Here is a 19891-nt window from a genome sequence, read left to right as displayed (position 1 = left end):
AAACTGGATAACGGATCGTGGATATGTACCAGTCTTTCTTTCTTTCGCTCTCTTTGTATATTCAAACAATTTCAAAATAAAAAGACTTTTTAATTAAAAATCTTCATCCTACTCGTACCCCCAGCCACCTAATTTCCTTCTGCAGAAACAGTAAAAACTTTAGATTTTTTATGTAGACTTTCAGAGATATTTTATGCATAAAGAAGCATATGTTTATACATTAATCTCCCCATTATTGTACATGAATAGTAGAAAATGATGCCTACAGCCTCCTATTCTGTTTAATTTAACAAAAAATCTTGGAAATTTTCCTAGAATTGGACACACAGATCTCCCTTTTTATTTTTGACAGTTGTAAAATATTCCATTGTTTATTTACAGATTTATTTACCCAGTCTTCTACTGATGAACAATTATGCTATTTCCAATTATTTTCTTTTTAAGATATTTTATTTATTTATTTGACAGAGAGATCACAAGTAGGCAGAGAGGCAGGCAGAGAGAGAGGGGAAGCAGGCTCCCCGCTGAGCAGAGAGCCCCATGCAGGACTGGATCCCAGGACACTGAGACCCTGACCTGAGCGGAAGGCAGAGGCCTAACCCACGGAGCCACCCAGGCGGCCCTCCAATTATTTTCTATTTATAAGCAATGCTGAACTAAATAGTTTCTTACATACAGCATTTTATACATGTTAGCAAATCTCTAAGATAAACTAAAAGTAGAATTTCTGAGTCATAAAATATATGCAATTACAAAATTGATATATTCTACTAAATTACTCTCCAAAGTAGTTATAAAATACACCTGAAACTAATATAACTATGTTAACTCTACCAGAATTAACATTTTTCAATAAATAAAACATCAGTAGTTACACAAATCTACAACTCTAGGGTGCTGGGCTGGCTCAGTCAGTTGGGTGCCCCCCTCTTGGTTTCACCTCAGGTAATGATCTCAAGGTCATGAGCTCAAGCCCCTCAGTGGAGCCTTGAGTCCAGCTCCCCGCTCAGAGGGGAGTCTTCTTGGGATTCTCTCCCCCTGCCCCCCCACACTCTCTCCCTCAAATAAATATATCTTCTCTTTAAATCAATAAATCTTTTTAAAAATCTACAGCTCGCCAGTGCCTGGTGGCTCTGTCGATTAAGCAGCTGCCTTCAGCTCAGGTCAGGATCTCAGGGTCCTGGGATGGAGTCCGCATGAGGCTCTCTGCTCACTGGGGAGCTGGCTTCTTCCTCTGCCCCTCATCCTGCTTGTGCTCTCTCTCACACTCTCTCTTTCAAATAAATAAATAAAATCTTGGGGGCAAAAAGAGCTTTAGAAGTGGATCTGAGTGTTGTTACAGTAAGATATAATTTGCAAACAATAAAATTTACTTTTTTATATGCTTGGTTCGGTGAGTTTGGACAAGCATGCATCATCGTGCAAAGACTACTAGCTGCAACCAAGAACCATCTCCAGTACCCCAGGATCCCTTCTTGTCCCCCCCCCCTTTTTAAGTAGGCTCCATGCCTGGCTTGAGGCGCAAACTCAGGACCCTGAGATAAATATTTGAGCCAGCTCAAGATTAGGACACTTACCCAACTTAAACAGCTGAAGCACCCAGGCACCCCACTCCTTCCTCCTTTTTTTAATTTTTATTTTTTTTCAAGATTTTATTTAATTACTTGACTGAGAGTGAGCATAAGCAGGCGTGGGGGGCAGAGAGGGAGAAGCAGGCTCTCTACTGAGCAGAGAGCGGAGTCCAGGACCTGAGCCAAAGGCAGACGCTCAACCTAATGAGCCACCCAGGAGCCCCACTCCTTGCTCCTTTTATTTTTTTTTTTAAGGATTTATTTATTTGACAGAGAGAGACAGTGAGAGAGGGAACACACGCACGGGCAGTGGGAGAGGGAGAAGCAGGCTTCCCACTGAGCAGGGAGCCGGATGCTACCATACGATGCTATGGAGCTCAATCCTAGGACCCTGGGATCATGACCCAAGCTGAAGGCAGATACTTACTAGCTGAGCCTCCCAGGCACCCCCTTGCTCCTTTTTAATCAATCTTTCCTCCATCCCCAGTTCTGACAATCACTAATCTGATTTCTCACTTTTGCCTTTTCTGGGATGAAATCATACAGCACTAGCATTTGAGTCTTGGTTCTAGCTTCTTTCACTTAGCATACTATTTTTGAGATTCACTGATGCTGTAGCGTGTATCAGTGGCTTGTCCTATATATTGCTGAGTGAAATTCCATTGCATGGACATACCAGTTTGCATATCCATCCACCGGGCGATGGGCGTTTGGACTGACTCCAGGTTTGGGTGATTATGAAGAAAACTGTTATGCACATTCCCTTACAGATGGACATGTGTTTTCATCTCTCTTGAGTGAACACCCAGGAGGAAGATGGTTGAGTTGTCAGGTTTGTGTTTAACATCGTAAGAAACTGCCAAACTGACTTTTCCAAGTGACTGCACCATTTTGTATTTCCACTACAAGATACGAGAGTTGCACTTGCTCCACATCCTCATTGACATGTGGTATTGTTACTTGAAAAAAATTATTTTAGCCATTGTAGTAAGAGTATAGTGGTACTTTGTTGTGGTTTTAATTGAATTTCCCTTATAACTATGATATTGAAATCATTTCTGATGCTTATTTGACATCTATATGTTTTCTTTGCTAAAATCTAAAATAAAATCTCTTCTGCATTTTATTTTTTTTTAAGATTTTGTTTATTTATTTGACAGAGTAGGCAGAGAGAGAGAGAGAGAGGGCAAAGCAGGCTCCCTGCTGAGCAGAGAGCCCAATGCAGGCCTCGATCCCAGGACCCTGGGATCATAACCTAAGCCAAAGGCAGAGGCTTTAACCCACTGAGCCACCCAGGCGCCCTCTTCCTCATTTTAACAGAAGATGTAATTGTTTTCTCTTTTTTAAAGGGTTTATTTATTTATTTGACAGAGAGAGACAGAGAGAGAGGGAGCACAAGCAGGGGGAGTGGGAGAGGGCGAAGCAGGCTTCCCGCAGAGCAGGGAGCCAGATGTCTGGCTTGATCCCAGGACCCTGGGATTAGGACCTGATTTTGGACACAAGTCTTTTTTTTTTAAATCAGATATGTGCTTTGCAAATATTTTCTCCCAGTCTGACACTTGTCCTTTCATTTGTATTAACAGTGCCTTTCAAGTAAGAGAAGCTTTCAATTTTGATAAAGTCATCTATTTTTCTTTTATAGAGTGTCTTATTTTTAAAATATTTACCTCACTCAAAGTCATGAAGATTTTCTCTTATGCTTTCTATTAGAAATTCTAATGTTGTATGTTTTCATTTTCATTTCCTCCTCCCCGCCCAGCCCCCCACCGTGGGCTGTCCAATTGCTGCAGAACTGCTGGTTGTAAAGACTCTCCCTCTCGCTCTAGAGGATTCCTCGAATCAGCCGGGCAACATGATGAACATCAGTTGACCATACATGTGCGACTCTGCTTCTGAAGTCTGATAAGTATTATTTAAATGGCGATCAATAACGCGCCAGTTTGCAACCCCCCACCCCCAGAGGCCATTATCCCACCAGACGTGCCGACAGCGACTTCCGGGCAGGATCCCAGGTCCCTCGCTCCGTTGCCTCTTCTTCACCAGGAACAAACTGAGGCCCCAGCGCTCCAGTTTCCCCCGCTTCCCAAGACCACCAAGCTTACAGCACTCAGGATTCCTAATCATTTCCTCCTTGTGCCTCCATTTAGATGGTGTGACCGCGCTAGGTCAAATAATGCTCCCCCCAGAGAGGGTCGCACCCGCAGGTGTGGTCTGGTCTTCCCACTGCATCGGTGGGGAGGGTCAATGTCTACAACCCCAGGGGGAAACGCGATGGTATCTCACAAGTGCGTGCACCTGGAACACAGCAACCGCTGCTAGACGTCTGCGTGACAGAAGCAGACACACACGTGCAAAATGCTGCGTCTATGCAGACATACACATGTTTACTTCTTCTTATAAGTGCCATCTCCATATTGTCTTGTACTGTGTTCTTTTTCATGTAATGACATATCTTGAGAGGTTAATATTATATATCCATAGTTTGTTTCTGGAAGGATACTTGTGGGCTAATAATGTCCTCCCAGTGGGGAGGGTAATTGGTGACAAAACTTGCTGTATAGGTTTTTCTACTTTTTGAATCATGTGGCAGTAGAACTTATCAAAAATAGAAATAATAGGGGCGCCCAGCTGGGTCAGTCAGTAGAGCATGAAGTTCTTGATGTTGAGGTTGTGAGTTCAAGCCCTGTGTTGGATATTAAATTAATTAATTTAATTTAAAAAATAAAAATAGGGGCACCCGGGTGGCTCAATCATTAAGCATCTGCCTTCGGCTCAGGTCATGATTTCAGGATCCTGGGATAGAGCCCTAGGTGGGGTGGGGCTCCCTGCTCTGCGGGAAGCCTGCGTCTCCCTCTCCCACTCCCCTTGCTTTTGTTCCCTCCCTGTCTCTCTCTCTGTCAAGTAAACAAAAATCTTTTTAAAAAATAAAATAAAGTGAAAATAAAAGGTAATAGACGAAAATTGCAGTAGAGGTAATCTCTACTCGAAAATACCTTAAATAACCCGTGAAGTTTAGTACATACAATTTTGTGTGCATTTCTCTGTAGTCTGTCTTACCAGTTCCTCTTTGTTAGGCAATATTTTTCTATGGTCCTCAATGGTTCAGTTGTTTCCTCAGTGGGGAATCGGGCTAAGCAAAACCTTTAAAGGAATGAAAATTTGATGGGGGAACGAAACATGAACGAAACAAATCAATTAACAAACATTCCAGCAGAGGACGCTCCGGAAGAAGCAGAGAACAGGGCGGATTCTAAGCAGTTAGCGGGGTGCGGAGGGAGGAAAGAACAGAGAGAAAGCGCTAACTCGTCGCTCGGGATGGTTGGAACAAGAGGAAAGCAGGGCCGACGAGGGTGGGATTCGAACCCACGCGTGCAGAGCACAATGGATTAGCAGTCCATCGCCTTCACCACTCGGCCACCTCGCCGCACGGGAGCCCCGCCGGTCCGGTTTCTCCCTCCCCGCTGTCCTCCTCAAGTTGTGCCCCAGTAGGTCCCTTCGCCTTTCCCCTGGCTTACTGGCCGCCGCCACCGTCTCCGTCCGGTGTGCGGAATTACCCCCAGGCCGAGCGCCCGGGGCGCTGCGCGATCCTCCGCAAACAGCTGACGGCGGGCGCAGCCGCCTGCTCCTCCCAGCGCGCCGCCCCGGACCCGCACCCCGCTTTCCCGGGACGCATTCCCGCCTCCGGAGCGGAACCCGCCGTGCACTCCTGTGTTCCGGTGGCACTGGCCCTGCGAGTCCCTTTTTATGCGGCTTATCCGTACTCCAGGCCCGGGCAGGGGTCTCCAAAGCCTCGGCAGCCGGTGAGAACGAGTTTGGGGCAAAGCAAACTGCGCGAGCGCCCCGCGGGGAAGAGTCCGCCCGCCGCCCCCTGCGCGCTGACCCGTCGCGGGCCAGCTCCGGAGCGGCGGGGGTGCGAGCCGGCGCGGGACTCAGGGCGCCCGGTCCCCGCGCGGCTCCTCCCGGCTCAGCGTCGGGAACCGCACGCCGCGCCCCGCGACCCTCCCACTCGTGAGAGCGCGCGTGCTCTTTGGTAGTGACTGCAGAATGGGGGGCATGTTCTTTCCCCCCCAAATCATGATGCTTTTTGCCTCCCCGTGAAATCTCTTGGCTCTGTTCTCCGCTGCGTCGCAGGGACGCCTCTCCCGCGTTCAGCAAATTTCAAGTCACCCTCCGGCCGCCCGCAGCTGCCCCTTGGGCTGTCCACCGCGCTACGGTCGCGCGTGTCGCGCTGAGCGGAGCGCACCCGCCAGCGCACACTCCCCTTCGGAGACTCAAGGGCGAGCCCACGGCGCTCCAGGAGCCTCAAGACCCGTCCCAGGAGAGGCAGGGCGCGGTGCGCCGCGCGGCTCTCACTAAGCAGGAGTTTCCCTGAAGTTCCGTGCAGACCACGCTCCCTCCGCGGGACCGCAGGGAACACCGCGTTTGTCTTGAGCCAAGTCCGGAGTAAGCAGACCGTAACGACTGTTGAATGAAGCGATGACATGTTCCGGATTTATTACAAAATCTGAGACTCAGAGGCGAGTCCTTAGGAGATTTTCAATTAATTAAACCTCTTGGGTTAATATTCCTAGTTAAAAAAAAAACAAAAACCATAAGGCTGTGATGATTATTAAATTAGATAAGATCAGTAAAATGCTCAGAAAATTGTCTTGCAAATAGTAATTGCTGTGGAAGTCACTTGACCTTGTAGTTGTTTTATGCTTCATAAAATAAACTAATGATTATATGAAATTCTATTCACCAAGAAAAGAAAACTCAGTAGGAAAAAAAAAAAACAATAAGAAACTCCACCACCTATGGTTCACAGAAGAAAATCAAATGATTGGAATGCTTGGGTGGCTCGTGGGTTGAACATCTGTCTTCAGCTCAGGTCATGATCTTAGAGTCCTGGGATGGAGCCCCTTATCCGGGCTCCTTGCTCAGCGGGAACCTGCTTCTCCCTCTGCCTTCTGTTCCCCCTGCTTGCTTAAAATTTTTAAAAATTTTAGAAAATTTAAAAATAAAATATTAAAAAAGGAAAATCAAAATAATAACTGAAATGCTCCACCTAACTTACATATAAGGACATGCAACTTACAACAAGATCTCACCCTTCCTCCCTTACTCCCACTTTAGATTTCTGAAATACTGTCCATGCAGCTGTTAATTAGCTCAACCACACTGAAAGAAAATTGCAAAAGATCTAGTAAAATTTACAAAGTTCATACCCTTCCTTAACCGAGCAGTCAACCCACTAATAGGAGATTATGCTAGAGAAATACCAACACTAGTGTGAAAAAAAAATATATATACATACACATAGGTTACCCATAGTACAGAGGGGCACTCCTGCTGATAGTTAAATGTGAGAAACTATGCCTACCAAATGGAATACTTGAACAACTTTTTTTTAAAGCAGGCTCCATGTCCAGACCAGAGCCCAACATGGGACTTGAACCCAAGACACTGAGATCATACCTGAGCAGAGATCAAGAGTCCCACTCAACCAACTGAGCCACCCAGGCGCCCCCAAATAACTTAAGATTAAACGTAATATTGGAGGTGTATGTGATTATTAATAAGGACAATACATATCCACATGTCATAACTGACAAGTATTTTCCCACTTATTTTCTTAAAGGCAAATTACAGAACAGTATGAGTAATATTTTTGTATTGTTTTAGTTTTTTTTTTTTTAAAGTTTATTTATTTATTTATTTGAGAGAGACAGTGAGAGAGAGCATGAGCGAGGAGAAGGTCAGAGAGCGAAGCAGACTCCCCATGGAGCTGGGAGCCTGATGTGGGACTCGATCCCGGGACTCCAGGATCACGCCCTGAGCCGAAGGCAGTCGTCCAACCAACTGCGCCACCCAGGCGTCCCTTTGTATTGTTTTAGAATTGGGTTTTGTTTTAGGTGATAGACTGAGTTTAGATATTTTTTATGTTTTTTAAGATTTTATTTTTGGGGGAGGACTTGGGTGGCTCAGTTGGTTAAGCAGCTGCCTTCAGCTAGGTCATAATCCCAGGGTCCTGGAATTGAGTCCCACATCGGGCTCCTTGCTCAGCAGGGAGCCTGCTTCTCCCTCTGCCTGTTGCTCCTCCTGCTTGTACACTCTCTCTCCCTCTCTGACAAATACATAAATAAAATCTTTTTTAAAAAGATTTTATTTTTTTGAAAGTCATCTCTATACCCAGGGGAGCTTGAATTTACAACCTGAGACAAGAGTCACATGCTCCACCCGCTGGGCCAGCCAGAGCCCTTGAGTTGTGATGTTTCTTATCACTGAAGTTCATCTAACTTCAGTCTCAATTTTATCAAGGTCTCAAACTTAGACTTTCCATGTTATCTTCACAGAAGTATTATGTATGGTTACGTAACTGCTGGGGTTTTGGAATATAGGTGAGGTTTGGCGGGGTGAAGTCCAGGGCCAAAGACCAAGAAAGAATTCTTGAGACATCATTGGTGCAACAAGGTGGTTCATTAAAGCTCGGGGACAGGACCCGTGGGCAGAAAGAGTTGCTGCCCCAGGGTTTCGGGTTCGAGGGCTGGTGATTATATACTATGGGGTAGCGGAGGTAAGGAAAAGGGGGGTTTCAAAAGGATTTTCTTGTGTTAAAGAAGATTCGCAGGATGCCTGGGAGGCCTTGCCATTGTCAAGTTAAGGTTGTTTCCCCCTCTAGCAAGGCATTAACAAGACAGTGGGAAGCTTCCTGGAGAAACACTGCACTCTGCCTGCTTCAAGAATCTGTCATGGGCCGCAGGTTCCAAGGACATTTAATTGTATCCACATTTCCTTCTGGAAGCTAAGCCATTGATAGAAATGCTTTGTTCTTGCAAACTGCTGAGACATTTATAAACTGAGGGAGACTCAGATCTTGCAGGGTTGTGATCTCTACAGCTGAACTGTTTTTCCTTTAGGGCACCCAGGAGTGCAAGAGGAATGTCACATATATCCCATGGTTGGTGGGGTTATGGGGTGTCAGCTTCTGCTTTGTCCTCAGCTTGACTTCTGCTCCCTCGTCATAACTATTATGTGTACAACCACTGTGCATTTCTTTTTTATGAGTTAGCTGAAGAGTTTTTAATATGAAAAATGTACAGAATAGCATGAGGAAAGTCACATGGGAGGTTAATGTTAACTGGGAGATTAGGAAATGTGCATCTGAATAGATATCCTTCTTCTTCTTTTTTTTTTTTAAAGATTTTTATTTTGAGAGACAGAATGAGCAGAAGGGAGAGGGAGAAGCAAACTCCCCACTGAGCAGCTGAGCAGGGAGGAGCTGATGTGGGTCTTGATTCCAGGACCCCAGGATCGTGACCAGAGCTGAAGGCAGTCGCTTAACCAATAGAGCCACCCGGTCTCCCTGAATAGATGTCCTTTAGATGAGTAGGTGACATTTAGGACAAAGGCCGAGAAAAGTGTAGGCAGAGGCAGGGGAAGTGAAGTGAAAGGCATGTGTGGGAGCGTCAGGAAGCCTGAGGGAAGGCCAGTGTGAGCTGCACAGAGGGAGGAAGGGATGGGGGGATGTGACAGTAAAACCGGGGACAAATCACACAGGCACTGACCACGTCTAGGATTTGAAATTTTACCCAAACTGCAATGGGAACCTATTGAAGCCTTATAAGTGGAGGAAGAGTATGATCTGTTTTGTCTCTCTGAAAGATCATTCTGGAGAGAACAGGTGGCAAGGACCAGTGTGAGTGGCCTAGTGGGGAAGCCGCGGCGGAGAGAGGATGGTGGTGCGGACTGGCACCATGGATGGTGGCAGCAGGAATGGAGAGGAGCGCTCGGAGGCGAGATGTATTTGGGAGATAAGATCTGTAGCTGCGGATGATTTGGATACCCGCTGACAGGGACATGTAGGGTGACTACTCTTGGGAACTTTCCCCTTTTAGCACTGAAAGTGCCTTCTCTCTGGGAGCCTCTCAGTCCCAGGCAAACCCCAGCTGGAGACAGGGTGAAGAATTTGGTGAAGAATTTAGCTTTTAAAAGGACTGCCAAAATATCAGACTTATATCCATAAGGAGTGACTCTTTCACCACTCAAGGTTTTAATTTTAAAGATTCTGGAATTTTCTCTTTTGCAGTACATTGATTCACAGGAAATCACTTGCTAATTTCTTGGTTTTCCAGTTTTCATGATTCCATTCTTTCTTTTGATAATTTATTTAAATACTGCAAAGTTAAGTTGTACATATTTAATTTATTCAAAATAGGGGAAACTTTTAAGAAAACTTCCAATCTTGCAAAAGCTTTGACAAAACCAATTTGTTTGAATCTACATTAACTAGAATAAAAATACTTTTTTATTTGCAGATGTCTTCTTAGGAAAGGTGGCAGGCCAGTCTTAAAACCTGAAGACAAGCTTCTGAAAAGAAAGTGTGTTTCGACAGAAAAAATGACCCAAGTTAAATACAAAGAACAAATGAAATCCAGGAGGCAATTGCAAAGTATTCGAGTAGAGAAGTCAAGGAAGATACACACATTGCCTTGAACATGAAAATTTAGGTAACTCTGTTCTTGAAGAATATTGTTGATTAAGTTCAAATTAATAAAATCAGAAAAATTCAGTATTTAAAATTTTTTATTTATTCATTTGACAGAGAGAGACACAGCGAGAGAGGGAACACAAGCAGGGGCATGGGGGTGGGAGAGGAAGAAGCAGGCTTCCTGCCAAGCAGGGACCCTGATATGGGGCACCTGCTCAATCCCAGGACCCTGGAATCATGACCCCAGCTGAAGGCAGATGCTCAACCACGACTGAGCCACCCAGGAGCCCCTAAAATCAGTATTTAACATTGATTCTTAAAAGGGAAATTATCTTGCTGAGCATGTAGGCAAGTCTCTGCCCTACCAACTTGGGGCAATGAAATTGTCCACCTGAGCCTTTAAGACCATTCTAAGAAAAATTATCACACGGATCAAAATAAAAAAGGATAAAGAAAAGAAATCCGAAGAAGCCATTTTCTCCCTACTGGACATCCTCACTAAATAAGTAGTGCTTATATCTAAAATTCCCATCTCTCTTCTCTTACATATTGGAATATTTATGGATAAAATGATAAGATGCTTGGAATTTTTTTACAGGAGGAAAATGTCATACATATACAGAGAGAGGGAGGGACTGAAGGAGAGGTTGGGAAAAATACTGCTAAATCTTGCAATTGGGAGACAGACATATGAGCGTTAATTAATTAATTAACCAAGGGAACTTGGTTTTTGTGTTTAAAAATTTCAGCAATAAAAGCAGTGGTGCTTGGCCGGCTCAGTCAGTAGAGCACGGGACTCCTGGTCTCAGGATCATGGGTTCGAGCCCCACAGTGGGGGTAGTTTAGTTAATAAAGATATTTTTAAATATCTGTAATATAAAGTTCTAAAATGCTTGACTTTGCTTCATTCCATGAATATGTCAGATGTTATGGTCCCAGCCCAAGCGGAATTAATAAAATGGTCATGGAAAGTAGAAGTAGATAAAGACATATATAACTTAGGGGATAAGAAAAGCTGAAGGAGGGGCGCCTGGGTGGCTCAGTGGATTCAGCCGCTGCCTCCGGCTCGGGTCATGATCTCAGGGTCCTGGGATGGAGCCCCGCATCGGGCTCTCTGCTCAGCAAGGGGCCTGCGTCCCTCTCTCTCTGCCTGCCTCTGCCTACTTGTGATCTCTCTCTGTGTCAAATAAGTAAATAAAATCTTAAAAAAAAAAAAAAGCTGAAGGAAGGGTTTAACACCATTTTTGGGGAAATTTCTTAGGGACAATCGGAAGGCGCTGGAACCAGTAGCGCAGCCCCCCGAGGAGCACGCACGCCCCCACGCCGGTGCCCCAACAGCGCCAGGTGCCCCAGCTGTGAACCCAGCCTGCGTCTGATCCCTGCGAGAGCGCAGGAGGTCGAGGAGCGCAAGTTGGTGGCGAGGCCACTGCGCCTGCTCCGCTCCCCGGCGTTGGCGGAGGCGGCGGGGCCGCTCCGCGGACTTCCATAATTCCTGGGGTCCGTCTTCTGAAGCCCCCAGAGCTGCACGGTGACGGGGGCAAACCCCCACGGCGCCCCCTCCCGCCCCGACCGCGGGGACAGCAGGGTCACCTCTGCAGAGGGGCGCCCTCTCCCTCCCGACCCGGCTCCCCCAGCTCCCCGACCTCCCCGCACCGCGCGGGACGCGAACACTCGGACAATACGTGGAAAGATGCGCGCGAGTCTGCGTGGCGGACGCCACCGTCTGACCCCACCTGCTGGGGCCGGGATCGGGGTCCGCTGCGCGCGCGGGGTCCCACCCCGACTCCCGGGGGTCTCAGCAGGCCCTTCCGGGGGCGGCGGTGCGGGCGGCCCGCGGCGGTCGCGGCCCGACCCTTTCAACCTGCCGGCGAGCGTCTCCGGGGCGCGGGTGCCGCAGCCGCAGCACGCAGCCGGGGCCCGCTGGGCTTTCGGCGCTGGGCACGCGGGGCCCCAACTGCCGAGTGGGAGGAAATGTTTACAGACCGCAGGCCTGGCGGGGTTACCCCCAACTGCGCGCACACGTGGTTTGGGGGCGCTTCACTTGCCTCCCCGCCCCCGCAAATGTAACGCGACAGGCCCCCATCGAGCGGGGCGCTGGTGCCATTTTCCAACACTTGCTCACTTGGGTTTTCATTTCAACTTTTTCAGCATTAGTTTGTTTTTAAAAGATTTTATCTGAGAGAAAGAGCGCGACAGAGGGAGAGGGCGCGAGTGGTGCAGTGGGTGAAGCAGGCCCCCGCGGACAGGGAGCCCCAAGTGCGGCTCGTCCCGACTCGGGACCGTGGCGTCACCACCTGAGCGGAAGCAGATGCTCAGCCGACTGAGCCACGCGGCGGGGCTCCTCAGCTTCCAGATCGCTGTATCTGTGGCCACAGAATGAGCCTTTAAGAAAGGGTTGAGAATTAGTACGTTTGATTGTGGATATCTTCCAGCTCGAAAACTGCATTATTTTAGTGCTTACGTCCAGCCTGGGGAACTGTCGCTAGAATTTCAGTATCTAAGAGGCAAGTGGGGAACGAGTCCATGTTACAGGAGACTTGAGTCTGGAAAGAAGCTTGATAATCATCCAGTAGAAACTGGAGAAGCTGTAATAAAATACTTCATAAATTGACCTCTGGTGGAAAGAAGAGACCAGTGACAGAATCCCTTAAACGCGAACAATTTTACGTGGCGTTGCTGTCGATTCCATGCAGAATGTAAATGAAGAGATCCAGAGCTGAAAGAGTTAAATTGTGTGGCGCTTCTGCTAACTTGCTTTTCTGAAATGTCCTTGAATTATGCTTGTGGTTAACAAAGAAGAGAACTGTTTTGTCCTAGTTTCACAGCTGCCCAGCTACACTCGGAAGATAAGATATGGCTAACTGAAAAATGTAAACTGTGCAGAGCGTACCAGAACTGTAACTATGTGTAAAGAGGTCACTGTGATTGTGGCTTTGTACCAAGCCTTTGTCTAAAAAATGTATAAAAACCATATCCCCCCCCTTGATCAGGGCTCTCAGCCTCTGCCTGATCTTCGGGTATGTTGCAGAGCCCCAGCATGCTGGAACAATAAAGCCCGTGCTGTTGCAGAAAGCTGCCTTGGTGTCGTTCCTCCGCGCCTCCCTAGGTTGAGGTCTTCTCGACCCTAACATAAGGAAGACTAGTCATGTCTCAGAGGACACCCCAACCTTTCCTGTACTGAGATATGTTCAGCATCTGCCTCACATACTCTCGACAATTCTCCAACCAAAATCAATCTCATATTCACTCTTTGGGTTTATTTTGGTGTATTTTTATTTCAACCTTTACTTAGAAAAAACTGGAGGAACAATGGAATGAGAGCTGTATTCTTTCCCCTAGACTCACCTACGAATGCTTGCCACTTGCTCTCTCCTTCATATACATCTTTACTGCTCTTATCTGCTAACCCACTAACCCCCTTGAAAATGTGCTGCAGGGGCCCCTGCATGCCTCAGTTGGTCAAGTATCTGCCTTTGCTCAGGTCAGAACCCCAGAGTCCTGGGGCGGAGAGACCCTGGCTGGGCTTCCTGCCCACGGGGAACTTCTGCTTCTCCCCCTACCCCCAGCTCATGCTCTCTCTCTCAAATAAATAAAATCTTTTTAAAAAAGAAGAAAATGTACTGCCGTACCAAGAACCTACCCCTAAACACTCCAGCATGTACCTTCTCAGAGCAGAGACATTGTCTTGTGAGCACAATACAATGACGGACTCAGGAAACCAGACCCTGAGGCAATGCTGTTACTAAACATATGGTGTGTGTTTATGCCCGCTGTCCCAATAATGCTCTTCACATATTTTATTCCAATCTAGGATCCAACCTGAGATCACACTGACTTTAGTCATTATATTTCTTTAATCTCCTTTAATCTAAAACAATTCCTCAATGCTTCTCCTTTAAAACATAGATACTTTCGAAGACAGGCCGGTTTACCCCAAATTTGGGTCTGTCTGATGTCTCATGACCAGACACAGGTTACATGTTTTTGCCAGAAGTACCGCAGAAGTCATGATGTGTCCTTAGTGAAGCAACTGTATCAGAAGTTCATCCCGTTCCTAGTTGTTTGATCACTTGGTTAAGGTGTTGTTTGCCAGATTTCTCCATGGCAAAGATGTCCTGTTGCCTGGATTATGTGTTTGAACTTGGGCCGACAGCTCCTCAGGTGGGGTGGTCAGGAACCACTGACCACCAGCGCGTGCAGGATCAGTGCATTGTGGGCCGCTGGCCTCCACCGCTGGTGATTATCTGCACAGGGAACCTCCTTCCCTTCCTTCCTTCAGTATCTACGCAGCAACTAATACCTGTCAGGTACTCCTCGAAGTGCTGAGATATACTGAGAATAAAAATGGTTCTCAGCTCAAGCTGATCCAGAGGCCTCCCCCGCTGGGTCTCCTGAGAACTAGGACTTAACACGTAACAAAAAGCCAATGCAGACTTGTAAGAATGCACTCTGTTTAATCCCCCATACCTATTACAATGTCTGTATTGTTGTCTAGGGCTGTTCTCAAAATAAGGCTAACCAAAACCTATTTCTTGGAGAGAAATGTAGAGAGTATATGTGGGTCGAAAGCCAGTTCAAAGTAACAGCTTTTATCAAGGACAATGATGCTGTATAGAGAGAAACATCCCAAAACATAAACAAATCGAGATGGGCTTTTTTTTTTTTTTAAAGCTTTTATTTATTTGACAGAGAGATAGAGAGTACAAGTAGGCAGAGCAGCAGGCAGAGGGAGAGGGAGAAGCAGGTTCTCCACCATCAGGGAACCTGATGTGGGGGTCGATCCCAGGACTCTGGGATCATGACCTGAGCTGAAAACAGCTGCTTAACCGACTGATCCCCTCCCCACCAGGAGGCCCTCGAGATGGGACTTCTAAAATCATGTTCAAGTAACCCACAAGAAGGCAGGGAAGAGAAACCACAGAAATGCAACACAGTGAATAAAAAAAATAGCATACGTAAACCTTAAAGTACCAATGATTTCCTTAGATGGAAATCATTTCTATCCTCCAATTAAAAAACAAAGTTTGGGGGTCTGAATTCAAAAACGTCACCCAAGCATATGCTGTCTATAAGGACCTCACTTTATATTTAATGATATAAGTAAACCGAAAGTAAAAGGATGGAAAAAGATACATCAGGCAAACCACAATCCAAGAAAAGGAGAAGCAGGGATTATCCTTTTGCTGGCTGTCTAGATTTCGCAAGGTTGCAGACAACGTTAGTAATGTACATCACACTTAAAAATGTCAGATCTATAGCTGTTACACTGTGGGTAGCACAAAAAAATGAGAAAATACTCTTCCATTATTTGAAAAACACCATGAGCTTCAGCAAAGAAGTCCCTCATGTCATTGCCTGAGGGTTGAAGCTAAAAGAGGTTTCCGTTTTATAATTTGTAGGATGGTAAAATGCTGGAATGAAAGGTTTGGTTTTTCCCTCTTTCCTTTGGTCCTTCTCAGTTGTGGACTCAAGGAGTATATTCACAAGGAGAAAAGTCTGCCCTGGGCTTTCGCCCTAAAGGCCCCACTAGATTTTGAGCTACTGGAGGCCAATACCCTTCTGTTCTCCCCATCATTAAGACTGTCAGTTTCTTTAGTCACCCAGAAATGGTAATGCTAGGGGTGGGGATCAGGAGGCGTCTGCAGATCACCCACTTCTGGTCAAAGGCTTGGTTAAGGAGGTAGGGAAACGGGCAAGTCATCTCACACGTCCCAAACTGGGATATTCTAGTGTCCTCGACTGGTACTCAGAGTAGTAATTTCAATGCTGGGAACGGCTAAAGCTGGTTAGAAATGCAAATGGTTCCGGGTGCCTGGGTCACTCAGTCATTAAGTGTCTGCCTTTGGCTCAGGCCATCATCCCAGTGTCCTCGGGTTGAGACCCATGTCTGGCTCCCTGCTCAGTGGGAGCTGCCTCTCCTTCTCCTTCCTGCTCATGCTCTCTTTTTGCTATCACTGTCTCAAAAAAAATCTTAAGGGGCACCTGGGTGGCTCAGTGGGTTAAGCCGCTGCCTTCGGCTCAGGTCATGATCTCAGGGTCCTGGGATCAAGCCCCGCATCGGGCTCTCTGCTCAGCAGGGAGCCTGCTTCCTCCTCTCTCTGCCTGCCTCTCTGCCTACTTGTGATTTCTCTCTGTCAAATAAATAAATAAAATCTTTAAAAAAAAAATCTTAAAAAAAAGGGTTTGATAAAACATAAAAAAAACCTCATGAATTCAGTAGAAAAATGTAATTTATTACAGCTGCCCTTGTGTATTTTTTCACCATACTAATTAATACTTCATTGTAGTTAATAAAAGTAATCACAGGTAAATTTCTTGTTGATATTTCTTTTTCTAAATTCTCGACTCTGCCAGTATTTATGACCTTTATAAAAACTCTGTCATTGGCATCTCTGATTTTCTTTAAATAATGAAGTTCAAGAAACATTTTATTTCAGATTTTAAAAGTTCTGGATTCTTCATGAAGTTGTCACCTAACACCTGGGCAAGGTGTCCAGTTGTCCTGAATTCTCTGGTCCTGAATCAGGGCTGAGTTCCCATGGCAGGCTCCCCACCGTTACTCCGCCGCCAGGGCCTAGCACAGTGTGGCCCCTCAGATCTTGGAGAGCGGTGCTCACTGCCTGCCAGGCTTCCCACACTCTTCACATTGACAGGATTTTTCCTCAGAGTTCCCTCAGACTCTTATGTTTATTGAGCTCTGACTTCCAACTGAAGACCCGCCCACATTTCACACACTCAAAAGGTTTCTCTCCTGTGTGGATTCTGAGACGGTGACTCAGACCGTCTTCCGACTGAAGGCTTTGTCACACTCTTTATACACTGATAGGACTTCACCTTGGTGTGAATCCCCTGGTGTTCAATAAGATGCTCTCCCCTTGTGAAGGGCTTCCCACACTCAGACCATGGGTAGGTTTTATCCCCAGTGTGGACTCTTTTATGGTTCTGCAGGCCAGTTGACTGAGTAAAGGAATTCCCACACTCATCACACTTACATTTTCTTGGCTCAGGGTGGTTCCCGTGCTTCCCTCCCAAGCTGTGTTCACGAAGATCCGACCACACTCACCGCATTTACAGGGCTTCTCTCCAGTGTGACTTTTTTGATGTATGATCAGGGCTGAGCTCACACTAAAGGCTTCCCACACTCAGCGTGCTCGTAGGGCCCTTCCCCCGAGTGGATTCTGTGATGGATCATGAACTCTTGAGTGAAAAGGGTTTTCTCCCTCCCTTTCCCCCTCCTTCCCCCTTCTCTTTGCTTAGCCAACACCCCCTTCTCCCACTCCCTTAAACATTCCTCCCATGTTGTAAAAAGTGATAAGATACTACAAGGAATGTTGAAAGGTCAGTCTACATGCAAATAAGGGATTGTAGTCTGACCAATGCCGATGGTCAGTCTACATGCTAATAAGGGATTGTAGTCTGGCCAATGCCGATGGTCAGTCTACATGCTAATGAAGGATTGAAATCTAGCCAATACTGTCTGTTTCCCTTTTGTTAACGACCAATGAAAGTAACTTCCCACTATGTAAATGAAGGATGCTGAGCGAACCAATCAGGGGTATTCCCGCGCGCCAAGTATGCCTTTACATTCAAACCAGCCAATGAAAACTTTGTAACCATGCTTCCGCTTCTGTACGTATGCTTTCGCTTCCCCAAACCCCATAAAAAGGCCCTGAACTAAGGGCTGGCGCGCGAGTCCTCCTAAGACTTGACCGCCCGCAGGTACCTGTGTCTACTCAATAAACCTCGTGCTGTTTGCATCTGACCAGTGGACTCGGCTCGGTTTTTGGGTCCGGGGGTCTCCTCCTGAGAAGGGGTCCATTCCGGGGTGCTTGGAGCCCCGGGGGGATCTTTCATGAGCTCCGGCTGAAGGCTCGTCCACACACAAGACGTTTAAAGTTTCTCTCCCGTATGGATTCTCTGGTGTTGGTTAAGTCCTGCATCCCAAGTGAAGGCTCTTCCACACACTCTACTTTCATAGGGTTTTTCTTCTCTGAATTCGCCAATGCCCAGTAAGGTGTGAGCATTACCTGCAGGTTTTCCCACACTTGTTAGGTTCATAAGGTTTCTCTTTGCTGTGGAATTGCTCACATTCAGTGAGGTCTGAACTATGGCAGAAGGCTTGCCCGCAGCCTGCACACGCAAAAGTCTCTCTCCAGTATGGGATCTTTGATACTTTTTAAGAATTGATCTCCAACTAATACACTGGCCACATTTACTACACTGAATGGCTTTTCTCCAGTGTGGAGTTTGAGATGTTGGAAGAGGCCTGCATTCTGACTGAAACCCTTGCCACACTCTTTACAGTGATAAGGCTTTTTGTTGCTGTGAAGCCCTCGATGCTGGTTAAGTTCTGCAGGTCTGATGAAGGCCTTTCCACATTCCCTACACGAGTTCGGTTTCTCCCCAGTGTGGATCCTCCTATGCACGGGAAGGCCTCTTATCTAAGTGAAGGTTTTCCTACATTCCTTACATGTGTGTATTTTTTTTTTACCTGTGGCATGTCCATTCTGCATTTCCAAATTTCCATTAGGCTCACTGTCTCCTGTGTATTTGGCAAGCTGAGACACAGTTCTGTCATGTGTGTACATTTATATGTGTGTACACAATACACTCATATATGTAGCAACGCACATATGCATGCCTGTACTTGTAGTTATATATTCATATGCATATAGAAGACATGTACAACAAAAACGAAAAAATTATGTTAAGATCAAACAAAATTGTCCTAACAGACATATCGATAAATGCAAATGGCTCAACTCATTAAAAAAATTTAGATTTGATCAAAGACCAAAAATCAGCTCTATCATATCTACAGGAGACACATATGCAACATAATGATTGAGAAAAATTATGGATAAAGGTTGGAGAAGGATATGTTAAGCAAAGACAAATAAAAAGAAAGCATCTCGATTTCAATTTCAGAGAAAGGGGAGATTCAGGCCAAAAGCATGAAATGAGACAGAGGACTACTTAAAAGTGCTAAAATAAAGAACACGATTTGCAATGCAGATGTAACAAACATGAATAATTATGCAGAAAACAAAAGAGTGACAACTTTCCTGAACCAGAAAGTATAGGTGATATAAAAAGAAACAGACAAAACGAAGAACAGACTTTAATCGTCCTTTCTATATCTAAAAAATGCCAAATGGATAAAAAATATTGATAAAGAATATTCAGAAAACAAACTCAATAAATTCAATCTTATAGATACACATGTATGTCAAATTCTTTTTTTTTTTTAAAGGTAAGGAAAATTTTTTTTTTAAAGATTTTATTTATTTATTGGACAGAGAGAGATCACAAGCAGGCAGAGAGGCAGGCAGAGAGAGAGGAGGAAGCAGGCTCCCTGCTGAGCAGAGAGCCCGATGCGGGCCTGCGGGCCTTGATCCCAGGACCCTGAGATCATGACCTGAGCCGAAGGCAGCGGCTTAACCCACTGAGCCACCCAGGCGCCCTGTATGTCAAATTCTGATCCTGAAAATAGAACTTTCAGATGTGCAATGAACATTAATGAAAACTGGGGCGCCTGGGTGGCTCAGTGGGTTAAGCCTCTTCCTTCAGCTCAGGTCATGATCTCAGGGTCCTGGCATCGAGTCCCACATTGGGCTCTCTGCTTGGCAGGGAGCCTGCTTCCTCCTCTCTCTCTCTCTGCTTGCCTCTGCCTACTTGTGATCTCTCTCTGTCAAATAAATAAAATCTTTAAAAAAAAAAAGAACATTAATGAAAACTACTGGGTCACAAGAAAACCATAATAAATTTAAAAAAATAGGAATCACACTAACACTCTATAATCACAACGCAATAAATTAAAAACAACATCAGAAAACAAGCTCTTTCATCT

The 19891-nt window shown here is 45.9% G+C and overlaps 1 non-coding gene across 1 annotated transcript; it reads right to left on the bottom strand.

Annotated features, from left to right (window-relative positions):
• Positions 1-4913: 4913 nt before the first annotated feature.
• TRNAS-GCU lies at positions 4914-4995 on the bottom strand. Its single transcript has one exon. It is a non-coding gene; the product is annotated as a tRNA-Ser (tRNA).
• Positions 4996-19891: the final 14896 nt, after the last annotated feature.

The sequence above is a fragment of the Neovison vison genome, chromosome 1 (assembly GCF_020171115.1).
Source record: "Neovison vison isolate M4711 chromosome 1, ASM_NN_V1, whole genome shotgun sequence".
NCBI lineage: Eukaryota > Metazoa > Chordata > Mammalia > Carnivora > Mustelidae > Neogale > Neogale vison.
Note: the sequence above shows the minus strand (reverse complement) of the source record. Positions and strands in the feature narration are given on the sequence as shown.